The following is a 9,869-nucleotide window of genomic DNA, read 5'->3' as shown; positions in this document are numbered from 1 at the left end:
TTGAACTTTTAAAATTTCATACAGTATTTCCCACTCACATCCAGACCCCCTCCTTCACCCATTCCTCTCCCTATCCCCTCCACTGAACCTGCCATACATGCTGAGTCCTATTCGTTTAGGCGTTAGTACCCTAGTACCCAAATGTCCTTCAGTGTAAATGCGTCCACTGGTCTAGTCAGCCATCCAGTGGTCCTTTTAAGTCATACCCCCCGCCCCCAAGCAATCAGTCTCAAATAGTTCTCAATCTAGTGCTGACCCACCACCTATTTCTCACCTCCGCGTTGGGTCCTTGTTTAATTGGGGTGACAAGGGTCCTGAGTTGGAAGCCACCTCTGTGATTGGTGCATGTTTATCAAGGCGAATGAACTACATTTCCCAGAATGCAAACCTTCAGGGTTTCTGCGTTGGAGACGTCCAATGAAGTACCGTGAGATTTGGAAGGCGGAAATGAAGCGGAAGCCATTACTCTCAGGAGGCAATTGCAATGAGTCTTGTGCAAAAAAGGGTTAGGTATCTAATCTTTCCGTTCTTTTGGGGGGCCCTTTTCTTACCCTAACCGTTCAGGACATTTGGTGTAAACTTCTCATCCTTCGGAGGTAACTTGCGAGACTTCTGCTTCCTTGAATTTTACCCTCTGTCTGGTAAGCTATGCTTTCAACAGTTAACTGTTTAGTCTCTGGAAACAGGGTGGTTTAAGTTGTAGAAATAACGGCGCCAGGAAGCGATTCTAATTGCTGATGACTGGGGAGAACTGGAATTTAGTAAATCCTTTAAGCGATAATGGAGGTTCTGCCAACCTGGAGTCTTTAGGGCAAGGGAGGGGGGAGCTGTGATGAATTGAGGGTGACGGGAAGGCAGGAATTGCAGGTTTCGCTTCAGCAAATGTGATTAAAATAAGCACAGAAGTTATCTTTTCGTTTCCATTTAACTTTCCCAGTACCTTTTATATTTTAAGTTTCATCTATCGTCTTACGCATTTGTTAGCGGAGAATCTCGTGCAAATAGCTTGTAAGAATATAATTCAGTTTAACAATCTAATATTTAACTTCAAAGTTAGCCCATTTATTACAGCGTTAATTAATGTGAACTAATGCCTTGCTTTTTCCCAGCTTAATTTGTGCTGTTTATCCTTTAACATTTTTAAATTACAGAGTAAGACATAATAGGCCCCCCAAAGTGATAATCCTCACACTCAAACTTCGAATTAAAGAGAGAGCAGTAGCTAAATCCTCAGCAGAGACCTTAAGCTTTTGTTTGCAATCTAGAGATGACAACTGTATCCATAAAAAGTATAAACATGATTGTGGTGGTCAGTGATGAAGGTTTAGAATAGTGAATATACTAAATGCCAAAGAATTGTACACTTAAATGATTTAAACGTTTATTCTTATATTTTGAAACGACTTTAAAAGACAGCCATGAAATGGATTTACAAAAAGAATCAAGATGGAAATCATTAAGATTTAAAAACGTGTATGTTTTTGTTATTACATATTTCTCTCTGCCTTCTTGCCTTTATCTGGAGTTTACTGCTTAAGTAGGTGTATGGAAGTAGGCAATGAAAACCACTGAACAGGATCACTTCGTGAACGAGAAAAACAGTTCATTTACAAACTGCTGGGCTACCTTTCAAAGATAGAGAAATAGCCACTAATAGAGGAAGTAGGATAGATTTCATAGGAAGTTAGAGGCTTGGGTGACTTTACATGAGGCTTTTGCCATGAGGGAGTGGGGGTTACCATTGAATTGGAGGGTGAGGGAACTGTAATTTTCCTGATAAGCAGGGAGTTTTAGGAAATCTGGTTTCTACTGAAACCTGGTCTCTGCTGGGGGCATTTGCAAAACCTCGTTTCTGCCAGGGGCATTTGAAAGCCAGTTTCTGCAAGGGGGTTTGCTGAGACTGGTTCCTGAGGAATGCTGTTTTGATTTTACTCTTCCTGGTTGTGGAGCCTATTCAGGCCTGACATCTGGGAGGCTTGGCAGCACTGTCTCCATTTTGAGGACCTGACAGTAGGTTCCCTAAAATGTACTTTTTAGTTTGAGTGATTATTTGTGAATAAACTTGAATTCTTGTATTTCCATAAAAATCCTTTTACTCATACTGATACATGTATACTACATATTTGTAATTTAGAGATTTCTCTATATCTTGTGTTTAACACCTACCCATTCTTCAGCAATGTTGTGAGTTAAATTTTAAAGTGAGATGACAAAATTCCACAAATTGGATTTTTGTTTCCAAATTATATTAGATCTGTATACAAATCTTGAGCATATTGGCATTAAAATTTTTAAAAATTTGTTTATGTCTATGAGTGTTTTGCCTGCATGTATGTAAGTGTACTTGAGGAGGGTGTCACATTCTCTAGAACTGGAGTTAAGAGGATTATGAGCCACCATGTAGGTGCTGGGAACTGAACCTGAGTCCTCTGACAGAGCAGCTAGTGCTCTTAACCACTGAGTCATCTCTCCAACCCCAATATTGGTGTTTTTGGGCCCTTGAGATTTAGGTTAATCAGTAACTATTTATAATTGGAAATTTTGGTTTGGGGTGGGTGTTCAATTACATTTTCTTTTAAATGCTCTATTTATTGAATTAGTACTCAAATTGCTTGCTAAAAAATGTAAAATTACTAGGAAAATAATTGTTTTTATTAAATTTATTAAAATAATTATTAACAAATAAAATTATTAGGAAAGTAATTTTCCTAAGTTAGTACAGTATATTTGGGTGTTATTCATAGACAGTTTTTGTATAAATAAATATATATGTTTCCTTATAATTATGAACACTTTCTTATTTGCTGGTTTGGTTGGAAAATTGAAGTATCACTAATGAATTTATAATGCAAATCATAGGTACTCTTGTTTCCCTTTTGACTTTAAATGGAATGAATTTTCTGATGCACTGGAATTTTTGTTCTTGGATAGTTTTTTTTAGGTCAAGGAAGTTATCTTTTCCTACTTAGAATTGTTTTTTCCTGATAAATTGCTATCGACTTTTAACAAGTGATTCCTTTTACTTAAGCACCTTAGTGCCTAGCTATGAGAAACATTCCAGACTGCTGATGTATTGAATGAATAAGCAAATAGTAGATTTTGCTTTTTTCTTCAAGAGTAGTAGAATTAAAGCAGCTGATTTTCTTTAAGTTCTGTGACTTATGTTTGTGACTGTTCTTTTAAACTGTGTGTCATGGGGTTGCTCAGGGTGGTTCTCATTGTAGTACACATCTGTAGGAATGGTGGGTTTTATTGGGGGCATATTCTCTTAGTTTTTCTTATTATTTGTGATTTCGCATTGCCATTTGGACATATGGATGTTTTTTTGTTGGTTGGGAGTCCAGTAGGAAATTCTATTCTGCCTTTGTTTAGTTGAATTTTGGTTCTGTTTGTATTGTTTATGTTGCTTCGTTTTTACTCAGTCATGAAAAGTTAGTTGATTTGTGCTTCAGGTTCTGGCAGTCTAGTAGGCTGGTCTGGGGAATTGGTGGGTGAGGGTGGTAGGCAGGATGGTCTGTGTCAGGATGATCCGGAAGCCAGGGGTAGATGGCAGGAACAGCCTGCTATGCTAGAACATTTAGTTATTCTTGGCTAGGAAGTTAGTCCAGCAATGTGAGGTGGAGCTGGCCTGGGCCCAAAGCTAAGGGGACAGGGTGAGGGTGGGTAGATTGGAGGTGTTCAGGCTGCAGGAGAATCAAATCAAGATGAGGTGGGCGGGATCTGATTTATCAGGATATTAGTGTCAGGAGGATCAGGAATCCAGGAGAAGGTGGGAGTGGGGACAGCCTGTGGAGGTCTTAACAAACTAAGAGTATTTAGCTAGTTTGGTTTAGGAAGCCAGTCCAGAGTTCTGAGATGGAGGAGTAGGAGCAGGCTTCATCCTAAGGCTGACAGGGACATGGTGGGGGTGGGTAGATTGGAGGTATTCAGGCTGCAGGGAAATCAAGACAAGATGGGAGGGATCTGAATTTACTAGGTTAGTAGGAAGGTTGGGCTGTGTTAGGCACATCAGGAGTCCCAGGGGAAGGTGGGGGTCTGGACAATCTATGGAGGTTTTAACAAACTAAGCCAGAGGATACAGCTAGTTTGGGTTAGGAAGCTAGTCCAGAAATGTGAGACGGAGGAGCAGGTGTGTGTCTGGTCCCAAGGCTAGCAGAGGGATAGGGTAGGGGTAGATAGAATGGAGGTGTTCAGCCTGCAGGGGAATCGAATCCTGCATTTTATTCTTAATGTCCTGGCACTGTAAAGTTGAATATAAAAACAAAATTGCATGTTGGAAGAAATGCAGTTACAAAAGAGAGTCTATAATGGAACACTATGAAAGCACAAGGTAAATTTTGATGATAAATTTGATGGGTAGATTTATCATCTGTCCTAGTGAGTAGTGAAGCAGTCTAGGGATGAAGTCTACCAGGTTCCAGGGTGCCAGTTCAGGGAGGCACTCACTCAGAGTCTACGTGTGATTTCCATAGTGCCTATTAGGGTTCAACACCCTAATGAAAGGAACAAAAGCCAACTGAACTTAATGTCTTATCTTGCATGATCCAGCTGGGATGGTGATGAACATTCCTGGATACCCTCTTGTTTCACCCTATAATGAAGAGAAACATAGATATGAATATTAATGAAATTTGTGAAAATAACAGACGTAGAAGGGAAGACTGGATTGAAATAGAAGTGTGCAATTTGTAGTCATAAGCAGTGGAACTGTTTCCACTATAGTATAAAGTAAAAGGGAGATTAAATATTCACTAGCTCGGCAAAGTCTGTGCATCTTGATTTATTTTCAGTATTATCATTCTGATTATCACTGGTTTGGGGGGCGGTGGGTTAGGGGTTGTTTGAGACAAGGTCTCCCTGTAGCTCCAGCTGGCCTGGAACTCACTATGTAGATCAGGCTGGACTTAGAGATCCACCTTGCCTCTGCCTATTGAGTGCTGGGATTAAAGGCATGTGTGCCACACCCAGTCAATGGTTATCACTGTTTTGTCTTCTGTATCTTACAGAAAGCTTCTCTGAATTCATAGAGCTCATTGCTATTTCTAGACATTCATGCTTATCTTCCAGGCTGCCTTGTGCTACATCTGTGTTCAAGACCACTGATTTGTGACCTTCATCCAGCATCACTATGCCCTGGAAGTGGTGTAAATGAGAAACTGCCCTGCACTGGCTTCCGAGTTTGCAATACTATAGAACACTGAAAAAGTTTAGCTGGCCCAACATGGACCATCTTCGTATTTTGGACATGTAGTAGACAACAGGGGTTCAAGGAGCTGAGCTAAGCTATTTGGCTATTTCTAGCATCTTGGTTCCTGTTCATTTCACTGGAGCTTTGAGAATTTTCCTGGCCCTCCAGGTTCCTCATTGACCTTTATCTTTGTAATCCTGCCAAGGTGCTGGCCTTATGGAAGCTGTCATTATGAAGGTAATTGTTGACCAGTTTTGTTCCATTCATTGTTTGACCTGCTGTATATTTTTCTGTTATATGAGGCATTATTCCAGCTCTGAAACAGTGAACAAGACACAATCAAAAACTCCCCCACTGGGGCATGTAGGAAGAGGATTAAACAAATGAGGTATATAGCATGTGATAATGCTTACTGGCCTTTCTTTGTGGATCCTTGGGAGAGAAAGCAACTGATTGACCAGTGGACTGTGAGCACTTCTAGGCAAAAGTGTAGGAGAAAAAGGCACAGTTCCTAAGTGGTTCCTCCTGCCCATCATCAATGGTCAACATGCCCAGAGGTTTCAGTTGCTTCTGGTACAAAGAGATTTTACTGAGCAATTGGTAATCGGACAGCTTGAACTCACAGTGCTACCAGAATTGTTAAGTGTCAGAATGTTAGTTGGACCCTGTCAGCCCTGGCTGTCTAGACCTCAGTACTCTAGTGGTGGCGCACGCCTGTAGTCCCAGCACATGGGAGGAAGAGGCAGCCAGATCTCTGAGTTCAAGGCCAGCCTGGTCTACATAGTGAGTTCTAGGACAGCTGGGGCTACAGGGAGACCCTGTCTCAAAAAGACCAAACAAAAAAAACGATGCTAATAAAAGCTGGATGTAGTGGTGCGTGCCTTTAATCCTAGTACTTGCAAGGCAGAGGCAGGCAGATCTCTCTGAGATGGAGATCCAGCCTGGTCTATGTACCAAGTTTCAGGGCAACTGGAGCTACAAGGAGACCCTGTTTTAAAGGAAAAAAACAACAAAAATCAAAGAGGGCACAACTTTGGGCATGAAGGGATGGGAGGGGTAGGCCTTGGAGGAATTGGGAGAGTGTAGTAAATATGATGAAATAACACTGTTGGAAATTCTCAAAGAACTAATTAAAATAGAATATGTCCCCATGAAGTCTGCAGAAACCCTGAACGTAGTAAACACTGCATTCGTTGATCTCATAGAGATCTTCCTGCCTCTGCCTCCCAAGTGCTGAGATTAAGGTGTGTACCACCACATGTAAGTCAACTTGACTTTGAATTTTATAAAAAAACAGTATATATTCGTATTTATTAGCTTTGTTTGCTACAGATGTACATATGTTGCTGTAGTTTAGATGTTACTGTGTCCAAAAAAAAAAAAAAAAATGGGTGTGTGATCCACAGAAAGGAGTAGAAACTGAGGGTAGAGAGATTGTGGGGGTTTTCGTTTGTTCGTTTGTTTTGTTGTTGTTGTTTTGATATGGGGGTCTCCCTGTAATCCCAGCTGCTGGCCTGGAATTCAGTATTTTTGACCAGGCTGGCCTTTATCTCACAGTGATCATCTGCCTGCCTCCTCATGAGTACTGAGATTAAAGGTGTCATGCCTTTGTGGCCCCATTGGTGGTTATCTATTATGTTAGAGCCCAAAGACAGGGTGATACAGAAAGAGACAACTGTCACTTCTGCTTGAAAGGGGTAGGTATTGTCCTAAGCTTTACCCGAGATGGTCCATAATACCCCTTTATGTTTAAAAGGCAGCAAAACCTGATCTCAGCTTGGGTCATGATATAATAGTGTCTAATAATCAATGAGTAGTCATTAACATTTATGCATTTCTTCACATTGGGTGATAGAAAAGGAAAGGGGACTAGTATTTGTTGAGGATTAACTGCATCAGTTGAATAGTGACGGTATACTGATTTGATTCTATTTCAGCCTAACTTGTCACTCACATAATAACAGAGCAACTAACCCTCAGTTCCAGCTCCTCCATTCCAGTGGAAGAATGAAGTCAGTGCCCACCCTCCCAATTTGTTGTGTTGCTGTCCTTTTTTATTCTTTTAAGATTTATTTTATTTTTAGTTATGTGACTGTGTGTCTATATGTTTGTGTATCTGAATACAGGTGCCCACGGAGGCCAGCAGAGGATGCCAAATGCCCCTGGAGCTGGTGTTATAGGCAGTGGTGAGCCCCCAGATGAGGGACTGGGATTCTAATTCAGATCTGCAAAAGCAGTACACACTCTTAATTGCTGATCTGTCCCTCTAGTTCCTGTTGTGGTGCTTTCGGTCAAATTAGGCAAATTCTGAGCCCGTTTCCACAACTGTTGGTGCTAATAACAGCTGTCTAAATTGGTTTTCCTTGAGATTCTAGGAGATTCTGCCATAGAAGACATTTCTCATAATGGGGCTTAGGTCCTAATCAGAGCAAAGTCTATGGAATTTAAACAGTGCTGTGTGTGTGTGTATGTGTGTGTTGTGTAGACCAGAGGTCAACACTGAGCATCTGTTTCTGCTGTTTCTCACCTTTTTTTTTTTTTTTTTTTGAGACAGTATCACTGAGCCTGATTATTGCTATTTTTTCTAGATTGCTGGCCAGTGAGTCCCCAAGATCTTTTTGTCTCACTAACCTGTTGCTGCTACACCCAGCTTCTTACATGGGTGCTGGGAATCTGAACTCAGGTCCTCATTCTTATGTAGCAAGCACTCTGCATATTGGGCCTTCTCAGCCCATTTGTGTGTGTGTGTGTGTGTGTGTGTGTGTGTATATGTGTGTGTGTATGTGTATGTATATATGTATGCTGTGGATTGATCCCAGAGCTTTACCCATTTGTATGAGCCAGGTAGGTACTCATCATGGAGTTACATCTTCCATTTGCTTCCCCCTTATTTTCATATTTACAAGCTATTGAATATTGCTCTCTTTCTGAACATGTATTTTGCATCACTTGCCTGGTTCTGTTTGTCCCCGTTGCTTTGTTTTGTTTTGGCACAGGGTCTTATTGTGTAGTCCTGGCTGTACTAGACTGAATTTGAACTCACGGAGATCTGCCTGCCTCTGACTCCTGGGTGCCATCACACTTGGTCTCTTGCCTAGTTTTCAATGATTAAAAAAACTTGACTAGTAAGATTTTTTTTTTTTTTGTCCTCGTGTAAAAAATATGTACATTATTAACAGGATTGCAGAAAAAGCGTTTCAGGTGATAATTTCTAATACTTAATGAAGGGCTTAAATGTGCCAATAATTGTTGGCCAACCCTTTCACTATGTGGAAATTGATTCTAAAGGGGAACCATTATAGAAACTTAGCCACAAGGATCTATTTCAAGTGTATGTTTTCCTTTGGTGAAAAATCATAAACATTCTAAAATATCTTGACATACAGCTTCTCAGTTGATATGCCTATTTGGTAGAATAGCATGTAAAAATCAAAATGAAAGCATTAGGCCAGAGAGATGGCTCAGTGGGTAAAGGGACTTGCTGCCAAGCCTGCTGACCTGAGCTTAATCCCTGGGGCACATGTGGTGGAAGGAGAGGACTCACTCTTGAAAATTGTCCTCTGACCTCCATGTGTGCCTTCACACTCAGATAGACACAGACACACAAACATAAAAAAGTTAATGAAAACATTAATAATGTATTTTACAAATGTAGTTGAGTCTAAAATTCCATCTTTCCTGTTTCTTTTCTTTCTTCTTTTCTCCCCTTCCCTGTTTCCCTTCCCTTTCCTTTCCTGTAGCCCCACTGGGCCTGGAACTTGCTATATAAACCAGGTTGGCCTTACAGAGATCCACCTGCCTCTGCCTCCTGAGTGCTGGGATTAAAGGTATACATGCCACCATGCCCAGCCTAAATTCCTTCTTTAATATCTTTAATAAAATATTCACAAATGTCGAACGTTACCTTATCTTTTTTCCTTTTTTAAAAATATTTTCTCATGTATTCGTCTGAGAAGGGAAGGTATCATCAGTTACAGAATTGCAGTATTCTGTCATTTTTCAGACAGGGTTGGGATCCAGTTTCCATTTGTCTTTATTGAAGATCCAGATCAGAGCCCTAAGAAATTGCTTGTGGCTGCTGGGTGATGGAGGCTCCTGCTAAAATGACAGGAAGCAAGTATGGAATTGGCCTATGGAAGGTTCCTGTTCCAGTGCTCCAGTCCTGGTACCTAAAGCTCCTCCACAAAGATCATAGATGGAGAGGCACACAGCAGGTTCTTAAAGGGTATGGTGACACCACGGCCCTGGGCAGGATGAAGGTCAGGGGCATCCTCACAGAGCAAACTGGAGAAGTGATTATCCTTCCATCTATCTGTATCCTGAGGTCCTATGTAGTGCTGCTCTCTGAGGACAAGACAGATTTGCTGCTTGGTCTCGCCTTGGCTTCACCAAAAGCTCAAATCTTACAAACTTGTAAAGCATGTAGAAACTTTTTGCTACAGCACAGCTGTAAATGCGGGGTGCCCACTCTTCTAAATAAACCCCTACCCTATGCTCTGTCAAAAAATAAATAAATAAATAAAATATTTTAAAAAATAACTCTTTTGCAACTATTTTTTTGTGCTCTATTGCTGAGACACTGAGCAATTGGCTGTTTGTTTTTTTTAATTATTTTATTTTATGTGCTTGAGTGTTTTGCCTGCATGTAAGTATACCTTTTTCATCCAGTGCCCATGGAAGC

General features: G+C 40.8%; 1 protein-coding gene across 4 annotated transcripts in view; it reads left to right on the top strand.

Annotated features, from left to right (window-relative positions):
- The first annotated feature begins 447 nt into the window (after positions 1-447).
- The window catches only part of Znf317 (zinc finger protein 317), a 65,053-nt gene continuing 55,631 nt past the window's right edge, over positions 448-9,869 (top strand). For all 4 annotated transcript variants that reach the window (XM_008827705.2, XM_029561307.1, XM_017797062.2 and 1 more), the window contains exon 1: positions 448-641. The gene's annotated coding sequence lies outside the window, so the exon portion shown is untranslated. The remainder of the gene's footprint in view (positions 642-9,869) is intronic.

The sequence above is a fragment of the Nannospalax galili genome, unplaced genomic scaffold (assembly GCF_000622305.1).
Source record: "Nannospalax galili isolate Female #2095 unplaced genomic scaffold, S.galili_v1.0 scaffold470, whole genome shotgun sequence".
In the NCBI taxonomy this organism is placed as follows: domain Eukaryota; kingdom Metazoa; phylum Chordata; class Mammalia; order Rodentia; family Spalacidae; genus Nannospalax; species Nannospalax galili.
This window is presented reverse-complemented; position numbering and strand designations above follow the sequence as displayed.